The sequence below is a fragment of the Xenopus laevis genome, chromosome 2L, assembly GCF_017654675.1.
Source record: "Xenopus laevis strain J_2021 chromosome 2L, Xenopus_laevis_v10.1, whole genome shotgun sequence".
Classification (NCBI taxonomy): domain Eukaryota; kingdom Metazoa; phylum Chordata; class Amphibia; order Anura; family Pipidae; genus Xenopus; species Xenopus laevis.
Window position 1 is genome coordinate 16,567,216 of NC_054373.1, and position 21,923 is coordinate 16,589,138.

General features: G+C 36.4%; 1 long non-coding RNA gene across 2 annotated transcripts; it reads right to left on the reverse strand.

Moving 5' to 3' along the window:
* Window positions 1–609: 609 nt before the first annotated feature.
* LOC121399630 lies at window positions 610–17,571 on the reverse strand. Of its 2 annotated transcripts, none has more exons than XR_005965225.1 (3): window positions 17,400–17,571; window positions 5,609–5,766; window positions 610–1,303 (listed from the first exon to the last, which is right to left on the reverse strand). It is a non-coding gene; the product is annotated as an uncharacterized LOC121399630 (long non-coding RNA). The 2 variants fall into 2 exon arrangements; XR_005965226.1 differs by having other exon boundaries at window positions 17,390–17,571.
* Between the last annotated feature and the right edge of the window lie 4,352 nt (window positions 17,572–21,923).

Genomic DNA, 21,923 nt, shown 5'->3' on the forward strand with positions numbered 1-21,923 from the left:
GAATGGATGCAGGGGCTGAAAATTCTGCTGTGAAAAGGGGTGTTGGTTTGAAAAATAATGTGGAAAAGTAACATTCATTGCTCATGTATTTAACCCTACCTTCTACACCAGAATTGGATTTTTCACATTAATGGTAAGGCCACACTGGGCATTCTGGGGAGATTTGGTCGCCTGGCGACTAATCGCCTTGTCTTTGCGGTGACCAATCTACCCAAAAGCCTTTGTTCGGGCAACTTCGGAAAATGAACCGCCGTGTGTGATTAGAGCCGGCGTTTTTTCATTTTAGCTGGCGCAGAGTGAGGGAAGGCATTTGGGGAGATTGGTCGCTGCAAAGACGAGGCGATTAGTCACCAGGCGCCCAAATCTCCCCAAAACACCCAGTGTGGCCTTACCCTAACTGTGAAGATGTGGAATTCTCTCCCTGAATCAGTGGTACAGGTTGATACATTAGATAGCTTTAAGAAGGGGTTGGATGGTGTTTAGCAAGCGAGGGAATACAGGGTTATGGGAGATAGCTCATAGTACAAGTTGATCCACGGACTAGTCCGATTGCAGATTGGAGTCAGGAAGGAATTTTTCCCCATCTGGGGCAAATTGGATCAGCTAGCAGTTAGGCAGATAAAAAAAACGAAAAGGTTGAACTTGATGGACGTGTGTCTTTTTTCAACCTTACTTACTATGTTACTATGTTACTATGTAATAAGTCAAATTATATCATATAGAGTTGTATAACCAAAATCTGACAGATTTTAGTTGAAATATTTAAAATAATCTTTGTGTGCCATGCCTTATTGGTTCTAACTACTGTAACTGTTTAAGGGTCATAACATGTGTCCTGAAGATGATTGTCTTTCGTGAAAAAATTGGGACAAACTATTACAGAAAAGATTCTGATGTACAGTATACCAGGCACATGGGTAACACACAAGAGTTGCCATTTTTTATGAATTTGATTTATTTGAGTCTCTCTTTTATTTGAGTTCTATTTGAAATGCCGCTGATTCACTCATCTCTGCTCAAAAGAACCATTTAAATGTATTTTAGAGAAAAGAATATTATAGCTGGGAAGTTTGCCAGGAGTCTAAATAAATTTGCAGCAGAAGCCTGAAAGCTTGTACAATGAAGGTTCTCCTCCGAGGGAATATCAGCCTTCAGATAAGGTATCATTGCCACTTGGAAATAAATTGTAAGATGGATAAGACGGTCATATTGTGGAACTGCTGAGGACAGCACAGGACAATGATAAACCATGTCACAAATTGAAAGTCCATGAATTTACGCAATTCCAGTTCTTATGTTCATTCTGTTAGGGAGGAAAAGTAAAAACATATATGAGAATAAAATCCCCACAAGTGGCAATTTTGAGCAGAACTGACATTCTGACGTTATAACTAGGAAAGCAGGGTACACACACGAATTAGATCACATTCTAAAAGACTTAACATTTACTTGTAGTTATTGGTCAAAACAGGGATTGTTCAATTTTTGACCAGCCATTGCAGTGGTGTGCTATATTCCCAAAGATTCCCACTGGTCTGTAACAAGTCATGTGTGACAAATTGACTCTTTAAATTAATTGGATAAAGTCAAACCTCATAATTCCACCTTTACACTTCCTAACAGATATTAATGATGGATAACTAGATTGTAAAGTCAACTCGTTTTTTTAATATCTCTGGTTGACCATCTTTGTTTGTTCAAGTCTTCCTTCTGATTGGGAGCAGTGACTTTATAATCAAATGGAATTGCATTTGGTGGCATGAAGGTTCCGGTATATTGGAATATATAGACAGCTGGCCATGAATGATAAATTAAGCTTGTTTAATAGTGAGTGCTGATGTTTTATGAATCTACCTTGTTCTAATGTTGCACCTTTCCATTTCAATAAGGTACTTTACAAACAAGTATGGGATCAATTGCATAAGCCTAAAACCAATTAAACCAGGAATGCCCATGTTCTACTAATGTGAGGTCTACTTTTAGTGATGTTGTCCCATTATAATCTACATCCATAACAGCATTGTTAGCATTCTGTTACTTGAAAAACATTACTTAAATATTATATTGATGTATGAGAGAATTTATATCGCTATATATAATAACTTATTTCTCATGTAACCTTAACATAATAAATATCTGAATGAAAAGAATGAAACAGGAGGGTGATTTAGACAAGTAGATCTCAAGACAGAGTCTTGAGATCTACTGATCAGCAGCTAAAGGTCTACTTGTAGATCCGATCTACCTTTTGGGCATCCCCTGAATTAACCCATAAGTTATCAAGCACAGCAATGCCATTGTCTACAGAATTCTGTTTCAGCAAAAATTGTGTTTTTTGTTACTCCCCCATTTTACAATGTAAATGTTTTTTTCCTTGATGGTAAACAGACTAGCGTCAATTCTTATTGGTGGTAAAACAATACTATTGAGTTTTCTCAGGTTTACAGAGGCAAGTGTGTATCTCTTATAAATCATGTCCCATATTATGGAAATCTCCTTAGCATGCCAGATAATAGATCCAATATAAATATCATGCTTTTTGTATGGGGAGGGGGGGGGTTCATGGCACCCAATTTTATTAAACTAATCTGTACAAAAACTCTTATATTGTTTGGGTTGGAACCAATGGGTTGTCCTTTGGGAGTTTCTAGTGGAATCGTGTTGTCTATTTAAATGTGGATTGGTTGTAAGCTGCATCTGCAGGAGTAAAGAAAAAGCCTTTCCTAATGCAGTGCATTGTGCAAATTACAATGTTTCCATTCTAATTACCATTTTTTAACCATAATGCACCTTAAAAGTAATTGGTATTGCACTCTGAGTTACCTCTGCTTTAGCTTTAGCTGTGCCTAATGCATCAAAATAATTGTGAGGGTGTTTTTCTAAGATTTGCAGATAACATTTCGAATTCCAACACTTAAAATGGCATTAAAATGGCATAGGCATGTGATTTTTTTGGCATGTTGAAGGTGGTGTTAGGATGCAATGGCACTTAGAGTGTGTTTGATGCAACTACCTTTAACTAATGAAATAGAGTACCTTTAACAAATTATATCAATACATTTTTAGCCTGACCACATTAACACAAAGCCTATATGCTTGTCTGTATGCTTGTTCTCATGGCACTATAGGAGTTGTTTTGTTACAAACATGTCTATCTATTAAATTATTGACATGCTATAAGTGAAGGGGTCTGAAAACCTATAGCGGGGGTCTCAAACCCTTTTTGTTGTGAGCAACAACAGAGTTGGGGAGCACGATAAGCATGAAAAATGTTCCTAGGTTGTGCCAAGTACAGTAAGGGGCAGATTCACTAAGGGTCGAATTTCGAAGTTAAAAATACTTCGAAATTCGACCCTCGAATTGAAATCCTTCGACTTCGAATATCGAAGTCGAAGGATTTAGCGCTAAACGTTCGTTCGATCGATCGAAGGATTTTTCGTTCGATCGAACGATTAAATCCTTCGAATCGAACGATTCGAAGGATTTTAATCCAACGATCGAAGGAAAATCCTTCGATCAAAAAAAGGTTAGCAAACCTATGGGGACCTTCCCCATAGGCTAACATTGACTTCGGTAGGTTTTATCTGCCGAAGTAGGGGGTCGAAGTTTTTTTTAAAGGGAAAGTACTTCGACTATCGAATGGTCGAATAGTCGAACGATTTTTCGTTCGAAACGTTCGAATCGAAGTCGAAGGTCGTAGTCGAAGGTCGAAGTAGCCCATTCGATGGTCGAAGTACCCAAAAAATACTTCGAAATTCGAAGTATTTTTCATTCGAATCCTTCACTCGAGCTTAGTGAATCGGCCCCTAAGTGTTTTAATTGGCCATTTGGTAGCCCCTACATGAACTGTCAACCAACAGGAGACTGTTTGGCAATACACCTTGTTTTTATGCAACTAAAACTTGTCTCCAAACAATTAATTCAAAAATAAATTCCTGCTTTGAGGCCACTGAGGTCAATGGGAGCAACATTCAACCATAAGAAAAAACGTTGATTGACTTACTGCATTTGGACAGAAAAGTTTCAGACAAAAAAAGTTGCCACAAGAAAAAACGTTGATTGACTTTAATGCATTTGGACAAAATAGTTGTCATAAGAAAAAACATCCATTGACTTTAATGCATTTGGACAAAAAGTTTCAGACAAAAAAAGTTGCCGCAAATAAAAAACACCCATTGACTTTAAAGCATTTTGAGCGAGGAAAATTTTCGCTTGTGTAAAAAATGGTTTTGCGTTAAAAAAATTTGACCCCCATTGACTTCAATGCGTTTCATGAATTTTTCGCTGTTTCACAATTTTTTCGCAGATTCGCTAATTTTTCAGCAAAGCTAAACAGTAGAGATTTGCTCACCACTAGTTGGTAAGCAACATGTTGCTCAAAAGCCACTGGTTGGGGATCACTGGCTTAAAGTATAGACTGCAAGTCTGAAAATCTCTGAACCAATATCCCACAATATACTGTATATAATAAATGATGATAAACCATAAATGATTGCCTTGGTGCTTAAAAGTTGTTTTTTCCCATCCCGAATCCTGAACATTTGGTGCAAAGATGTTGCAGCAACTGATATTTGGGTAGCGGGAGAAATCAAATGGAGCAATACAGGTTTAAAGACTGACATCTCAGCTGGCAATTAGGTTCCATTGCACTAGAACCTTCTTAATAAATAGCCCCTCAATGCTGAGAGATGTTTTTTCAAGTTATTTTTACTGAGTTTATTTTTATAAATGCATATGTTAAACATATGTTTGGTTAGGTCGGATCTCTTAAAAGTTGCTCTATCTTTCCCGTTGTCAAAAAAAAAAGAAAGTGGAATTCTGCAAACACTCCTTGGGTATCTGCAAATAGTCAGCTATTCATAAACATTATGAAACTTTTTAGAAAGGTCGTATTTTTAAAGAAACCGTCACATCATTTTTCATCATGTGCAAAGATATCCCACAAGTTGTTGATTACTACTTTCACATTCAAATAAACATGACATGACAAATGGGAGATATATGAAACCTGGTAAGGAACAGGGGAAAAAAACATATTCTATAGAATGATATGGATAAGAGATTGTTTTCACAGCCTTGACAGAATATTATTTCAGTGTTTTATAAGGTTAGAATGTCCCTTTCACAGAATAGATCCTTCAAATTTTTTTTCTAATTTCAACAGAAATTTGGCTTCCAGGAATAGGCAGCTATAGAATAGCTTTCCAGTTGGATTTTGTCTGTCCAGGTGTTCTATAATTCAGTTTTCCTCATATAGACTAACAGTTGGTAAATGCAGATGGAAGAAATGTCCCACCCCGTGTCATTCCCTATAAGAAGATCATTATCACAGCTTTTTACACTGAAATTTACACAGTGTAATAACAAGTAGAGAGACATAGTAATCTGAATACTAGATCTCAACATGAAATCTAGGACTGCTCTCCCCATCCTCCATTTACTAATGCTTTTTCTATTTTTTCTTTCTAAAACTCAATCCCTCAATGTCAGCGTCAGACTGGAGGGCCCGGGCCCACCAGGGCTGCTGTGTCTGGACCCCTGCCCCAGTCACAAAGCCCCTCTGCCCCCTGCCCTGCCCGCAACCCCCTCTAGCACCTCCCACGCTTACCTTCTATTCCTCAGAGGGCCAAGGAAGGAGGTCAGAAGCCATGCCAGCGGCTTTGCGCAGGGAGCAGGTCTGGTCTAGGCCACCGGGTTTTTTCCCGGTCTCCCACCGGTCCAGTCCAACCCTGCTCAACGTTTCATTATTGGTTACCAATACCTATACTTTATGTGAGAAAAAATAGAAAAAAAACCTTGTTGAGAGCTATTGTTATGTCAAAAAAAGTTACTTTTTCTGTAGTTGTAGGAAAGACAGATTGGTTACGTCTGATTTCATTGGCTAGAAGAGAGTCTGGTGACCAGGGGAACCAAAATTGTTTAGCCATACATGGTAAATGGTATTATGGTGATAACCTGAGACAAAGGAGCATATTTAATAAAATGTGTTAAGTTTCACCCTTTCTTACTCCACCAAAGTTCACCTGGTGTATTTTCACAACACATCTAATATTTACTCAAAATCGTACGTATGCTGTTGTGACAGATGTGTGGTGTATTTTCTCTTGGCATAAATTCTCTGTGAGAATTCACCAGTCTATTTTCCCAATGCCATTGAAGGGGGAAAACATCTTATAGAATTTATGACATATAGAAATGTGGCATGTTAGCATGGAGGGGGTGACTTAGATAATGAGATGCAAATGTGGCTGCTCCATCTTTTTGAAGGCAGTTTGCCAGCTTGAACCTGGAAAAATTTGTCTTGGTGAAAACAAATAATTATGTTCTTGGTAATTTCACTGGAGAAATGCCAACTGGTGTAGAGAACTAGAGATGTGAATGTTCCCTAGTACAATGAGAATGTTCACCAATCCAAAGTTAATTCACCAAAACTCTACTTTTAATAAACTGGAGATATCAAGGCCAATTTTAAATTTTTTAACTTTGGTTTTTTAATAAATATGCCCCTTGAGTGAGTTTTCTGTAAAATGGAACACAGCTTGATACAATATTGTGAACTGTATCTGAATTTTAAAGGCTATATGGATGATAGATAAATAGATAATGTAGATACTGTAGATGATAGATAGATAGATAGATAGATGATAGATAATAGATCTGTAATATAGGTATGGTACCTATTATACAGAATGTTCAAAACCTGGGGTTTTCAGGATAAGGGGTGTTTGTGTAATTTGAAACTTCATACTTTTGGTCTACTAAAACTCATTTAAATATTAAATAATCCAATCGGATTGTATTCCTACCAATAAAGATAAATTAGATGTTGATTAGGATCAAAATCAAGCTACTGTTTTATTATTACAGAGAAAAAGGAAATCTGTTTTAAAATTTAGAATTATTTGATTAAAATGGAGTCTATGAAAGACAAAGTTCCCATTATTCTGAGCTTTTTGGATAATGGGTTTCTGGATAACAGATCCTATACCTGTGATAATACTTGATCCAAACTACGCTGTATGAATCTATACGGATGGCAAAACAATCCTGTTGGGTTTATTTTATGTTTAAATGATTTTTAGCAGCCTATGAAGGTGTTTATCCAAATTACAGAAATTCCGAAACAACCTAGGCATTCTGAATAATAGATTCCATACCTGTATTATAGATTAATTTGGTAAAACATATAAAGAAACAAGACTTGTTTATAATATTCTCCATTGTAAATAATTGAACACGCTGTGGTCTTCTGGTTTAATGCGTATTCAACCCATAAACTATGGGTACACAAGCTCTCCAGTCAAAGATAATGTGTTTTACGGAGTCATTCTCATATCACACAGCATGAGATACACTTTCATGTTTGGTTTTGATTTTTTTTTTTGCCTGGATAATAGGTAACAGGTGGAGATGCACCTTGAAGTGATCAAGTTGGCTTTAAGAACTAAAATAGGAAAACCAGCCAGTTCTGGTCAATGTGTCTGTCCTTGCTACAGTGTGGTTCACACATACACTTTTCATTGAAGGGGAAATGGCTAACAAATGTTTGCCGCAAGGGGTTTCTTAATATGCCTGCTTCTTATTATGTTCATCTTGTAGCTGCATTTAAAAAAAGTTATGTTGCATACTTCTTTTGTGAGCATTCAATGGTTTGGTTGAGAGACTCTATAGAGGAGAGGCCTCTAGTAGGCCTCTCGAACAAACATATCTGCTTCCTATTCTGTCATCGATCATAGCGGTAATATTGACTCAACTATTTCTCTTTCATCTGGGATTATGAATGTTTACTTTGGTTTCTGTATGCAGAACTAACAACATAACATAGTGGGATTTCTCCAATTATTTTGTGTCAACATGAACTTGCTCTCTAAATACTGTAGATGCAGCCACGAATAGCCCTCTGTGAACATACAACATAAAATATTTGGGATTAAAGTGATGTTATTTAAAGTTACCACTTTATTCTTTATTATTTTACAGGCAAAATACAGAAATGTATATTAGACAATACAAAAATATCTTTATACAGTTAGAAAGCTTATACAGATTGTGGAAATAGGGTAAACGTTCTACTTGACACAGATTGTTTCGCTTTACTTTCCCTGTGCATTAAAGGACTAATAACACCAAAAATACTTTATACACATTGATGGCCTTATTTAGCAAAAATCGAATTTGTGAGTTTTTAGAATGTTTCTCTACTTTGAATAAACTTGAATGCTTGCTTACTTATTAAAAATTCTGTGTAGAAAAAAATTGATTGAATACAAAAAAACTCAAATACCTTAAATTCGGTGTTTATAAGCTCAAAAACTAGAATTTTTAAGTTTACAAGTTAAAAATAACCTTGAAAATATTGCATTAAAAAAATTGCTTGAATTTGACAACTCCCATTAACTGCAGAAGTTTTACCTTTGAGTTCTTTGTGCTTAATAAATACCAAACATTCACATTTTTGAAAATATAATTAGAATTTGTGAGTCTGTGTCCAAAAGAAAACAAACAGTTGCAAAAATTCAAATTAGAATGTTGATAAATCATCCCCTATATCTGTCAGGAAATTGTAAATAAAATTGAGAAATGTTCATAGGATAAAGGAAAGTACAAAGTGAAGTCAAATCGAAAAAATCTATTTCAATCTAAACCAAAGCCTGGACGTTAATTAACTTTTCAGGAGGACAAAATGAAGTTCTTAGCTCAAGAATCCAAAAAGTGAATGTTCTTGAATAGCCCAGACATGGTCCAGTCAAAGTTCTGACCTCAAGTCAACTGAAACTCTTTTCACCTGAATGAAATGTTAAATGCATGGAGAGAAAAAGAAAAAGAAGAGTCAATGAAAGCTAAAGGGAATGTATAGGCCTATGATTTTGGAACATGAAGCATCAGAAATGATGCCTTAAAAAATAATTATCTTTTTTATTACTTTTGTGTGACCTTTGTTGAGCCTTTGAGTGTCCATCACCTTTTCCAAACCTTTTTGTGTCATGAACTTTTTTGTGCACCTGAACCACTTCTTCTCTTTGAACATGGTGAATGGGAATGCACGAAATTAGATCCTGATGAAATGCATTTTTCGAAGCACTAAAATAAAATGAATTCTTTACTAGACCCCTTGGTTATCTGTTTTCTCATATATTACTCAAATGGGGAACTTGCTGAATATTGTAAAAACTTTTATTAGTGAATGATGACCAGTATCATTTTATATTCTATATTACTTGCTATCCAGTCAACCTACATGAGTTGTTTTTATATTTAACATTGTATTTTTGCATTCCCTAGCAAAACTTTTTTCCAGCTGCAAACTGCACACTCATACTGTGAGTCATTCACAGATTCCACCTGCCCTAACTGGTCTATTACAAGAATTTGTAAAATGCTACTGACACACAGCACAGTTGATAGTTAGGTTGAGAAACCAAACTAATAAGTTGATTTGTTAGGTTGAGAAACCAAACTAATAACAACTGATATCTTAAAAATTATAAGAAAAAAATGTAAAACCCATTTGTAAAAATGATGTATTAAGCTTACAAAATGCTTAGTAGATATATACATTTTTCCCTTTAAAGATGAACATTTTTGCTTGTACCAAGTACATAACAGAAAAATAATATAGAATAAAATACAGAACAACAGGGTGGCATAAATATAGGGCTATGAGACCCTTGTGTCTCATATTCCCACATAATTCCCACAAAATTGGTGGGTCAAATTCGCCCATCACTACTTGTGTCTCATTGGATAGGCCAAGGGTAGTGGGGACCTGTTAAAGACCAAGATGAAAGGTATTACAAACTTGGGTTTATTTCTTCCCATGGAGGTTGATATTCAGAAAGGAACTTGTGTTTATGCATGCTTTTTTGAAACTTGCATTGAATGTCAATGTGTCCTTTAAGTCTGCCCTGATGCATCATGGGCAAGTGCTCACATTGAGTCAAGGGAACTCTGGAATTGCCATCAGTGTGAACCTGAAATGCATGGGAAAAATATGTGCTGTAACTTGAGTGCAATATTCCAGAATGGAAGTTAATTTGCATCTATACTGGTACATTGTGCTCAGGTGGCAGTAGATTACATGTGCCCACAATTACAGCTTGTGCACTGAATTGAATTCCTGCATTGTGGGAAAAAATTGCTTCAGAATTTTTCAATGTGCACTGGGTTCATAAATGAACCCTCTGTTTGGGTCGGTAAAACATAGTTGGCTAGGTATGGCCTAGTTGGGTAGGTATTGCATAGTTGGCTAGGTATGGCCTAGTTGGGTAGGTATGGAAGACCTAGTTGGGTAGGTATTGCATAGTTGGCTAGGTAGGGCCTAGTTGGGTAGGTATGGAAGACCTAGTTGGGTAGCTATAGCATAGTTGGCTAGGTATGGCCTAGTTGGGTAGGTATGGAAGACCTAGTTGGGTAGGTATTGCATAGTTGGCTAGGTATGGCCTAGTTGGGTAGGTATGGAAGACCTAGTTGGGTAGGTATACTGTAGCATAGTTGGCTAGGTATGGCCTAGTTGGGTAGGTATGTAAGCCTAGTTGGCTAGGTATGGCCTAGGTGGCTAGGTATGGCCAATGGCAGATTTGCATATTGTTAAGATGCCAGTACAGACTGCAAAGGTCATAAAGGGCCAGATATCATCACATCCAAAACTGAGGTGAAATAATAAACAATTTGAGCACGTTTACAACAGGTCTGAAAACGGTTACAAACAGGCTTGCATTCTACTGAAGGAAAAAAGTTAGAATCACACACATATGTTTCAGCAGAAGAAAAAGAGAGAGATTCAATTTAATTGTTGCACAATATCCCATCCCTTGGCAGTATTTTCTGATCCTTATTATCCGGACTGAGAAGAATGCTTCCCTTCAGAGACAATAGCAGAGTACTGAGAATAATAAAATTAACAATATTCAAATAACTCACACTCCTGATTCTCTCCCAAAAAACATCTGAATATATAAAGTAATCAAGTAACAAAAGGGCATCCAGTCTAGACAAAGAGATGTCCATGTGCTGTCCTCCAGATGCTGAAGAGCTACTTCTGAAGATATATTCCTATGAGCATCAATTTGCCACCTACTCATAGGAGTGGAGCTAGCTAGTGGAGTATCTAGCTATTGTACAATAGCAGAAATACAAAATGTAACAGGTTGATGAGGCCCATTTATCAACATTCTCATTTTAGCGGATTTAGAGGTTTTTGAAACCACGAATGAACACATCTTCTCAAAAATCTCAAATGCCATAGAATTTAGTAAAATACCTGAATATAAAAAAGCATAAATGAATAAAGAGAAATCCAAAAAAAATTATGAATGCCTCAAAAACCTCAAAAAATCTATTTTTTTTGGACAAAATCAGAAAACCTCTAAAGGTAATCCTCTAATAGGATCAGCGCAGCTCCCATTGACTTCTATAGAAAATTGTCTGAAGTTTTGTATTCTAGTTTTTGTGGCTTTTACACTTGTTAAATCTCCAGTTTTTAGAGGTTTAGAGAAATTTAAAAAACACTCATTTTTAGAGAAAAATTTGATTTTGTAAAAAAAAGATTGAAATTTGAAGTGATTACTGATCGATTACTATTGAGGAGAAGCAATTTTTTTCATGCCCAATACATTGGAGACAGTGGCTTTATATTTTGCTGCAACCATTTATCCCATTTTTTTTCACGCAAAATACATTGTAGTCAATGGCTGCTGTCGTTTTTTTGCAGTGTAAGGTGGCGCCCACCACCCGCGAATAAGGGCTGGACCGCACTTCAGTATTATACAGTATTAACTGAGTTTCCTGAATATCCTTCTATTTGCACTATTTAATACATATATGTTTTTAGTTTGTGTCCTGAAAACTACTCTTGTTTTTGTTGTTTTGTCTTTTAAAGTGGGACTGCCCCTATTAGAATAAATCCACAAAACTATGGTGGCTTTTTTAACCACTTACCTGTCATAAATAGCCAGAGTAATCAGCATTGAAAAGGTTAATACACTTACCAGCAATCTCTATTTTGTTCTTACATTAGTTTATATTTTTGTACAAATAGTATTTCTCAAGCCTACATTTTTTCCCAGCTGCAAACTTATGCTCATGCTGTGAGTTGCTGACAGATTTCCCCCTGCTCTCATTGGCTGATACCAGCTAGATTCAGCATTTTGCTATGTACTACTGACAAGCAGTATGGTAGACTTATTTGTATGCAGTAATAAAAGAATGTTAGCTTGCACACTATTAGGGTTAGGGCACACCTGGAGATTCGGGGAGATTTAGTCACCCGGCGACTAATCGCCTCTTCTTTGGATGAGACTAATCTCTCCGAACTTCTTCCCTGTGTCTTCCGCCGACTTTAATGAAAAAAAGCCTGCGCTAATGCACTCGCAGCACTTTGATTTCCAAAGTCGCCCGAAGTTTCCTCATGGGGAAGCAGTTCGGGGAGATTAGTCGCCCCAAAGAAGAGGTGAGTAATTGACGGGCGACTAAATCTCACCGAATCTCCTGGTGTGCCCTTACCCTCAAGCATCTACAATAGATTGCATGGCATTGTTTATGTAATACAATAGTTAAATAGTTAACACAAAAAAAATGTGATTCTTGATCCCTGGCATAGCCCCTTGTGGAGTTAATGGAGGAAGGGTGTCACAAACTACAACTCTCAGGTTGATTAAATCAATTGGGCACCAATGGTCATTGAAACAGATGATAAATCTTTATTTACAGAAACATAGGACAACCTCCATGAGGACATCTACAAATGATCTAAGGATAGTCGTATAGGCCACAGTAAAAATTTTCAGTAATTGTCCACTAACAGAAATCCCAAAGGGCTTACCTATCGGGGTCAATAATCAATATGTGAATTGAGTCTACTTGGAAGTGTCCAACATCAAATACAGGCCCTACAAGTGGAAGCTAGTTAGGGACTCATCTACCCCCAGGTGTGTACACTCAAGTCCCTACTGTGCAATCTACTGTAACTACTGATCTTTCTAATCTCTTCATTGGAGCTTCAGACTGCTCATTAGATACCCTACTCCCATCTCTCCCTCATGGAGTGAGCTATCACAAAACTAACCTCAAACTATCTACACCTGATGGGCCTACCTTCACCCAGGCTTTGACTTCCAGCTAACTTTTGTACAGGCAGAATCCAAAAAGCAACCAAAGAAAAAAGACTAGATCAATGACACCTCCTGGCCATTTACTGAACTGCCAGGAAAATACTTTAATCCAGGATAGGTAAACAGCTTTCCCTCCCAACTGCAAATTAGGTCCATACTTAGCTGTCTAAAACTTTCAGGAACTGCCTGATTTATAGGCTAAATAAACCTTCAGTCCCCTACATTAATGAGGTTGGTCACCTTTAAATTAACTTTTAGTATGATGCAGAGAGATATTCTGAGACTATTTGCAGTTTTGTTTCATTTTTTATTATTTGTGGTTTTTGAGTTATTAAGCTTTTTATTCTGAAGCTCTCCAGCTTGCAATGTCAGTCATCTGCTTTCTATGGTCCTAATTACCTTAGCAACCATGCCTTGATTTGAATAAGAGACTGGAATATGAATAGGAGAGGCCTGAATAGAAAGAGGAGTAATAAAAAGTGGAAATAACATTTAATTTGTAGCCTTACAGAGCATTTGTTTTTAGATGGGGTCAGTGACTCCCATTTGAAAGCTGGAAAGTGTCAGAAGAAGAAGGCAAATTACTCCAAAACTATGAAAAAATATATTATGAAGACCAATTGGAAAATTGCTCAGAATTTGTCATTCTATAGCATACTAAAAGTTAACTTAAAGGCAAACCACCCCTTTAATATTAATGAATGTTCCTTTTGAATGTTTGGAGTGGACAAATTGAGTTGCTGAATGATGACAACTGTCGCTGTTGCTGACCTATTTTTGATGATGTCACTGACACTGGCATTGTAGAATTTGTAAACTAGGGGCCCAGCAATCATTCGCCAGCCAGTTTGTGGGTTCTGATGCACATAAACTATTGGCTCATCTCAACTTGATCTTCTGACTACCCATCAATCAACATGAGGATGGAAATGTGCGAATCCGAAAATCTGACATCTCAGACCTGTCGAGGTTGCATATAAGTCAATGGGAGAAGTCTGAGTTTTCAGGTGAAAAAATTAAAAAAATTGGTGTTTTCGGGTGAAAAATCCATGAAAACTGGATTTTTTGCCGCAAAGCTAATTTTTGGCAAAATGTAATAATAAATAAACATAAAAAACCCAAGTGGATTTGATCTGAGTTTGCAGCAGAAAATGTTGAGATAAAATCAGACTTTGATAAATAACTCAGATTTCTTATTCTTTTTACCCGAAAACTTCAGGGTATTGCACGAAACCATCAAACTTCTCCCATTGACTTATATGCAACCTCGACAGGTCTGAGATGCCGTATTTTCTGATTCAGACTTTTCCATCCTCGGGATTTAATAAATTCTGAAAAATTTATGATTTTTTTAAAAGTCCGATTTTATATAAAAAAAAATCACAAATTTTTCGGGATTTTTGCATTTGGAGTTTAGTAAATAACCTTAGTGTATATGCAGTATCTGAGGGATGCTTTGTAATGTGCCAGGTGTATAACCAAACTTCCATCCTTAAATCAAGGATCAAACATCATATCTCTTCCATATGGGGTCAATTGCTTATTGCCAACCTTTGCATATTTGTTTTTTAACTGCACAGGGAATTTAAAAAAATATTTTTTGAATAAAAAAATGTTTTATATGTCTACGATGCAAAACTTTACAGCATTTACATTTGCATGAATATTCTTATATAATCAGAAAAAGATGAAGAAAATCAATATAGAATGTTGAGCATAATTTCTTCTTTCCAGTTTCCATCCAGTATACTGTATGTACTGTACTGTATGTACCAGATACTAGCAGTCTTTAGAACTGTTTGATTGTTTTTGGTTTATACTTTTTAAGCTGCAATAAAACATCCTTTCAAACTTGTAATATTGTGTTTTACAACTCTAAGCAAAAAAGAGATAGTGAAAGAAAAAAAAAAGGATGTTTTATTAGGGAGGGTAACGATTTCTTTAAGCTCTAATTGCTCTTTATTTTCAAGTTTAAATTCTTCAAAATCCAAACTTGATTATTTGACCTTGAATAGTGTGTTTGATGTTACAGCCAGATGAAACTATAACTCCAAAAGTATTTATTTTGTTGAGCCCAGACTTCAGACGATGAGCATTCAAGTCCACTCCAAACAACAATCAATGATTAACCTGGTGTCCTTGGCACATCTGAGCATTAGAATAAACTAACTTAACTGAACTCATAACTACACAACACAGCGGAGGCAATAAATGAGGCAAGAGGGAAATAAAAAAACATTTTCGATATTCTGCTGGGGTGACTTCTAATTTACCCATTTCTGCAGTGACGGTAGTGGGGTTAAAGGAGTCTCAAAGCTTAAATAAAGAAGTAGCTAGAAATGTTGTACATTATGTTTTGAGCTTCTGTACCAGCCCAAGGCAACCACAGTCCTTTAGCAGTAAAGATCTGTGTCTCCAAAGATGCCCCAGTAGCTCCCCATCTTCTTTTCTGCTGATTCACTGCACATGCTCTGTGCTGCTGTCACTGAGCTTAGGGACCCACTCACAATATACAGTGCACATAGAATAGAAATGTCACAATACAAGGCTGATTAGTAATTAATACAGATAATTACTATATGGCAGCACAGAAACCAGTGCAATTAGCATCAGAATTTAATAATCAGCCCTGTAGCATCAGCTTATATTACAGACCAACCTCATTTTCTGCTGGATAATTAGTGACGAGCCCTAAGCTTAGCTTCTCAACAGCTGCTCAGAGCCCACTGAGCATGTGAGTGTCACAGACACTTTCCAAGATGGTGACCCCTGTGACAAGCTGGATGTCTTGGATTATCGCTACTATTGTGAAGCTGAAACTTAGGTTGGTGCAAAAAGTGCAGTGTGGTATTTTTAGCCATATTCATTTTTAGGGTTTAGTTCTCCTTTAAATAGTTACACTGTTAAGTTAGATAAAAGACCAATGTCCATCACGTTCAGCTCCTACAAATGAACCCCAGTGCACATATATACACATAACTATACATCCCTATCTATGCCCTCATATGTATAAACTATTTATACCAGTATCTATACTAATTGTAGAGTTTACTATCACAATAGTCAATCATCCAAACCAGACTTAAAAGCATTAACAGAATCAGCCTCACAACATCACCCGGCAGTGCATTCCACAACCTCACTGACCTCACTGTGAAGAACCACCTACATTGCTTCAAATAATACTTCAAATAATATTTGAATATTTTCTTCTAGTCTGAAGGGGTGGCCTCTGGTGCATTGGTCCTTTTTATAGGAAAAAAGATTCCTGCTATTTGTCTATAATGTCCTCTAATGTACTTGTAAAGTGTAATCATGTCCCCTCGCAAGTGCCTTTTTTCCAGAGAAAACAACCCCAACCTTGACAGTCTCCCCTCATAATTTAAGTCTTCCCTCCCTCTAACCAATTTAGTTGCACTTAGTCTCTGCACTCTCTCCAGCTCATTTATATCCCTTTTAAGGACTGGAGTCCAAAACTGCCCCCATACTCCAGATGAGCCCTCACCAGGGACCTACAGTATAAAGAGGCAGAATTATGTTTTCATCTCTTGAGTAAATGCCATTTTTTAATGCAAGAACTCCACGGTGCGGCTCGAGCTGTCACTGAAACGCATGCAACGTGTTGGATGTTCTAAAGATACATGAAGTGAAGGAGAAATCACAGATGAGAACTACATTTATCCGACTGTCATATGAAAATACAGTGTGCAGCATCCACATCACATCCACTGCGATTCCATCAAAGTATTGTGGTTTTCATTGTAGTCAACAATATTATGCCAACGTTATTATCCCATTATTCCAAAAGCTTTCCTTACACTAATGTCAGACTAACTGGCATACAGTTTTCAGACTGAGAACAGGATCCCTTTTTAAATAGTGGCACCACATTAGCATTTCAAATGATCCAGAAACAAATAAGAAAAGAGATTAGTTCTTTTAGTACACTGGGGTGAACACCTTTGTTTACATTTACATGTTCCAGTCATTTACATGTTCCAGTCACATTTCCTCCTGACTGACCCTTGCATCATTAATTGTATTACATCCACTGCTATCCCATCAAAGTAATGTGGTTTTCAATGTAGTCAACAGTATTATCCCTACGTTATTATACTTTCCAAAAGCTTTCCTTCCACTAATGTCAGACTTACTGGCATATAGTTTTCAGACTGAGAACAGGATCCCTTTTTAAATAATGGAACCACATTAACAATTCAAATAATCCAGAAACAATTAAAAAAAAGAGTTTAGTTCTTTTGGTACACTGGGATAACCACCTTTGTTTACCTTTACATGTTCCAGTCACTTTTGAATTTCCTCCTGACTGACCCTTGCATCAATAATTGTATTACATCCACTGCGATCCCATCAAAGTATTGTGGTTTTCAATGTAGTCAGCAATCTTATCCTTATGCTATTATCCCTTCCAAAAGCTTTCCTTCCACTAATGTCAGACTAACTGGCATATAGTTTTCAGACTGAGAGCAGGATCTCTTATTAAATAATGGCCACATTAGCAATTCAAATAATCCAGAAACAATTAGACCAATTGCAATCTGGTTTAGAATACAACAGTTACTTGTAAAACAAGCATCCCATTTACGTTCATGCACCGTTATTGTGAGTAAGTGTGGGAATTTAGGCACGACCATAAAGAGAGTGATACAAAGAAGCTTGCTTTGTAAATATTTCAACATCTTTTATACCTTCACTTCCAGTATTGTGCAACATTTCATCTACCATGACCAAAAACCATTTTCAAAAACAACAACAACAAAAGGACACGGTAATTGGAGATAAAATAAATACAGGCACAGAATAAGACCACCCAAGATTTACTTGGTGGTGTATTATCCAAAAGGAAATGCTCTCCCTGCCAAAATGAAATTCCTTCTTCTTTCCTTTACATGAATTGTTTTGAAGTGTCAACCCAATTTATTATTGTTCAGGTTAGCATACATGTCGGACATTGTTCAAGACGAAATGCAATTATTTTATTTTCGTATTATTTCTTTTAATTGGAATGATTGCAAGTTTGGAAATAGTAAACAGAGGGGATGGTGAGCCATATGCTGTTTATTGCTGAAATGTAAATCTAATCAAAATCCATATACATGACTGAAAGAGAAATGATTCTAGACTGATTTTTTTCTAGTTTTTTATGTTTATGGCAACAACAGTTTACCCAAGTCAAATAGGTTATTATTGTTATATGCTCTGCTCAAAATAACCACAACATGCTGTTTTCAGCTCATTCTTCATTTTTCCATGACATAATCTTATTTTTATTTGGAAGCTGCGCTATTAACTGTATATATGTCTAGATGTCTAGGTAGTTTCAGAAAAGCATATGAAAAACACTAAGGGGCAAATTTACTTAAGGTCGATATTCGACTGCCAAATTGAAATCCTTCGAAGTCGAAGGATTTACCGCAACTCGTTTGATCGAACGATCGAACGAAAAATCGTTTTTCTTCGACCAAAAAAAGATAGCAAAGCCTATGGGGACCTTCCCCATAGGCTAACATTGACTTCGGTAGGTTTTAGGTGGCGAATTAGGGGGTTAAAGTTTTTTTTTAAAGAGACAGTACTTCTACTATCGAATGGTCGAATAGTTGAATGATTTTTAGTTCGATTCAAAATTGAAGTCGAAGGTCGAAGTAGCCCATTTGATGGTCGAAGTAGCCAAAAAAAACATTCAAAATTTGAAGTTTTTTTTCCTCTATTCCTTCACTCGAGCTAAGTAAATGGGACCCTAGTTCAATTTACAAAATGTGCACCAAGTTTAGTTGTCCAGAGCAGCCAATCAGATAGCATTTACTAGATATTTGATTGAAGGCTATGGGTTACCATGACCCCATGCCAATCCCATTTATGGCCCCTGTGTATAATATATTTTCCAGTATGTCATTTCAGACATCACAAAAGGAATTAGGCTTTCTGCGGGGTTGTCCAAATTTAGCAATGCAGATGTCGAACTATTATAGAATTGCCACGAACCTAAGACACTTTTTTTTTGGCTTTCGGGGAATTTGAGTGTGTATAAACTAACGATATATCTTTTACTAGAATAACTGGACTAATAAGTGTTATACAGTGTAATTATGACTGCATGGAGACGATCCCCCTGGCACAATTGTGGCGATGTGTCAAAACCCATGCAATTGGGCATGTTTGATGAATAGTGTTACTTCACACAATGGGACAAATTCACTAAAGGTCGAATTTTCACCGGCAAAGGCTTTGCCGCACCACTTCGCCAGACACAGATTCATAAAAATGTGAAGTTGTATCTCTGTAGCCGAATGCTGGCGAAGTTTCTCTAGCGTAAATTCGTCTTAGTGAACTTTCACTAACGTTCATTACTGCCTAGCAAAACTTTGTTAATACACTTACACTTAGGTCACTTTGAATATGGTGGGCACATATAGGTCTTATATATTGCTTGAAGTGGTCCCTTATTATTACAAATGTCCAAGGAAGCAAAATAAAGGCAAAATAGATCCTCTAATGTCCTAGACATGAGCCCACCCTAAAACAAAGTGGCATGCCCCTCAAATGGTTAAAAAAAGTTAAAACAAAAATTTGTAATTACCACAACTTTTAAATACAATCTCACTTTAAAATATGAAAAAAACGCCAGCGTTTTTTTTTAATCATTTTTCTAAAACGTCCGCATACAGGATATGATGTCACTGACATAAGATTGAGGAGGATGTAGCTTCATTTTATCAGTTCGCCAGGTCTAAGATGGTGAAGGAAACTCTGGCGAAAGGGGCAACATAAAGGAAGATTCACACTTTAGTGAATTTGCGGAGGAACAATTAAAGATTAAAGATTAACGATCACTAATACGAAGTCCAGTAATTGTAGATTTTGGGGGAAGATAAGCTTTACGATGCATTAATACTGAATACTGAAGTTGTCACATATTTCATATTATACTGTATGTATATATATATATATATATATATATATATATATATATATATATATATATATATATATATGTTTTAAACAAATTCTGGGTGCCTCCTGCTGTAAAAAGTGAATGAATTTATTGAAGCTTCACGTGGTCACATGGTCCCACACATTGATGCATTTCGGTCCTCCTTGAAACGATGGCAGGTTACCATGTGGGGTACCATGTTATGCTCCAAAAAATTCACTTTTTCTATATCCGATCCGTCAGTTCTTCCAGCATGTGCATTATATATATATCTATATATATATATATATTCCACGGAAAAAAGGTGCACACCAGGATTTTTCAGTTAAAACTTCAATGTTTATTAAATACATTAAAAAGGAACCGGCCAATGTTTTGGTCTATCTCTAAGACCTTTATCAAGACTTGGGTCTTGATAATGGTCCTTGAGGTGGACCGAAACGTTGACCAGTTTTAATGTATCTTAACAAACATCATATTTTTAATTAAATCCCAGTGTGCACTCATCCTTTCTGGATTTGTTATGCTTTTTGTTATATGAGTGGCACCTGGGTGTCTTGTTGATTCCAGTGGAGTGCAGACTACCAAGGATTTTATATATATATATATATATATCCACACTCAGTCCAAGGGGCAGATTTATCAAGGGTTGAGTACTTCGATTATCGAATGGTTGAATATTCGAAGTATCTTACTTTGAATCGAATTCGAAGTCAAAGTCGTAGTACCCTATTCGATGGTCGAAGTATTCGAAAAATTACTTTGAATTTCGAATTTGTTTACTTCGAATTCACTTCGACCCTAGATAAATCTGCCCCAACTGTCTACTTCTGGGTGCTCGTCAGATACAAATTGGTGGACCTGCGTTCCAGTTCTTGTGAAGAATTATTTTTTATTTAAATGCATCATAGTGTATCCACTTTTTATATATATACAATGTATGCCATGCCATAAAGCCACCTGCAGAAAGAGACTATGGACCCAACTGTACTGGCAACATATGGAAATAAAGGAGTACAAATATGGTATCCATTTTCCGGAAACTCGTTATCCAGAAAGATTCGGCATACAGCAAGGTCATCTCCCATAGGTTTTATCCAAATAATCCAAATTTTTTGAAATAATTTTTTCACTCTGTAATAATAAAACAGTAGCTTGTACTTGGTCCAAACTAAGATCTAATTCATCCTTATTAGACGCAAAATCAGCCTATTGGGTTTATATAATATTTAAATGATTTTTCTAGTAGACTCTTAGGTCTACTAGAAACCTAAGATCTGAATAACAGAAAGATCCCCTATCCGGAAAACCCTAGGCCTGAGCATTCTGGATAACAGGTCCCATGCCGGTAGTCAAAATGATCTAAATGGTGTGAATTAAAGATCTCTTTTACCAATTTTATAACAATCAATTCCTTCATTAATTTGACTTTTCTGATAAGCAGTTTTCCCCTTCAGTAATATTACTTATAGCTGCATAAAACCATATTGTCAGTGACTGTGTGGGTCAGAGAAAGGACTGTTTCCTGATAACTAAACAGATTTCCCACAAATCTAGCAAAACATTTTGGTACAGAATTAGAATTTTTTTTTTTTGTTTAAAATTTTTTTTTAGAGATCTTGACTGCCTTCAGTAATGGAGGATGAGCAGTAATAAAATGTAAAGAGGAATTCTTCAAATGGAGCATGATCAAAGAGAAGTACATAGGTACTGTTCATTAAGAAAAGAGTGTGAGACGTCTTGAAGTCCAGTAATTGATGATTTTGGGGAAGATAAGCTTTACGATGCATTAAGAAGGAATGCACTGAAGTTGTTTCATATTTCATAATAAGCCACTAATCCTGGGTCTCAATTTAATGTGT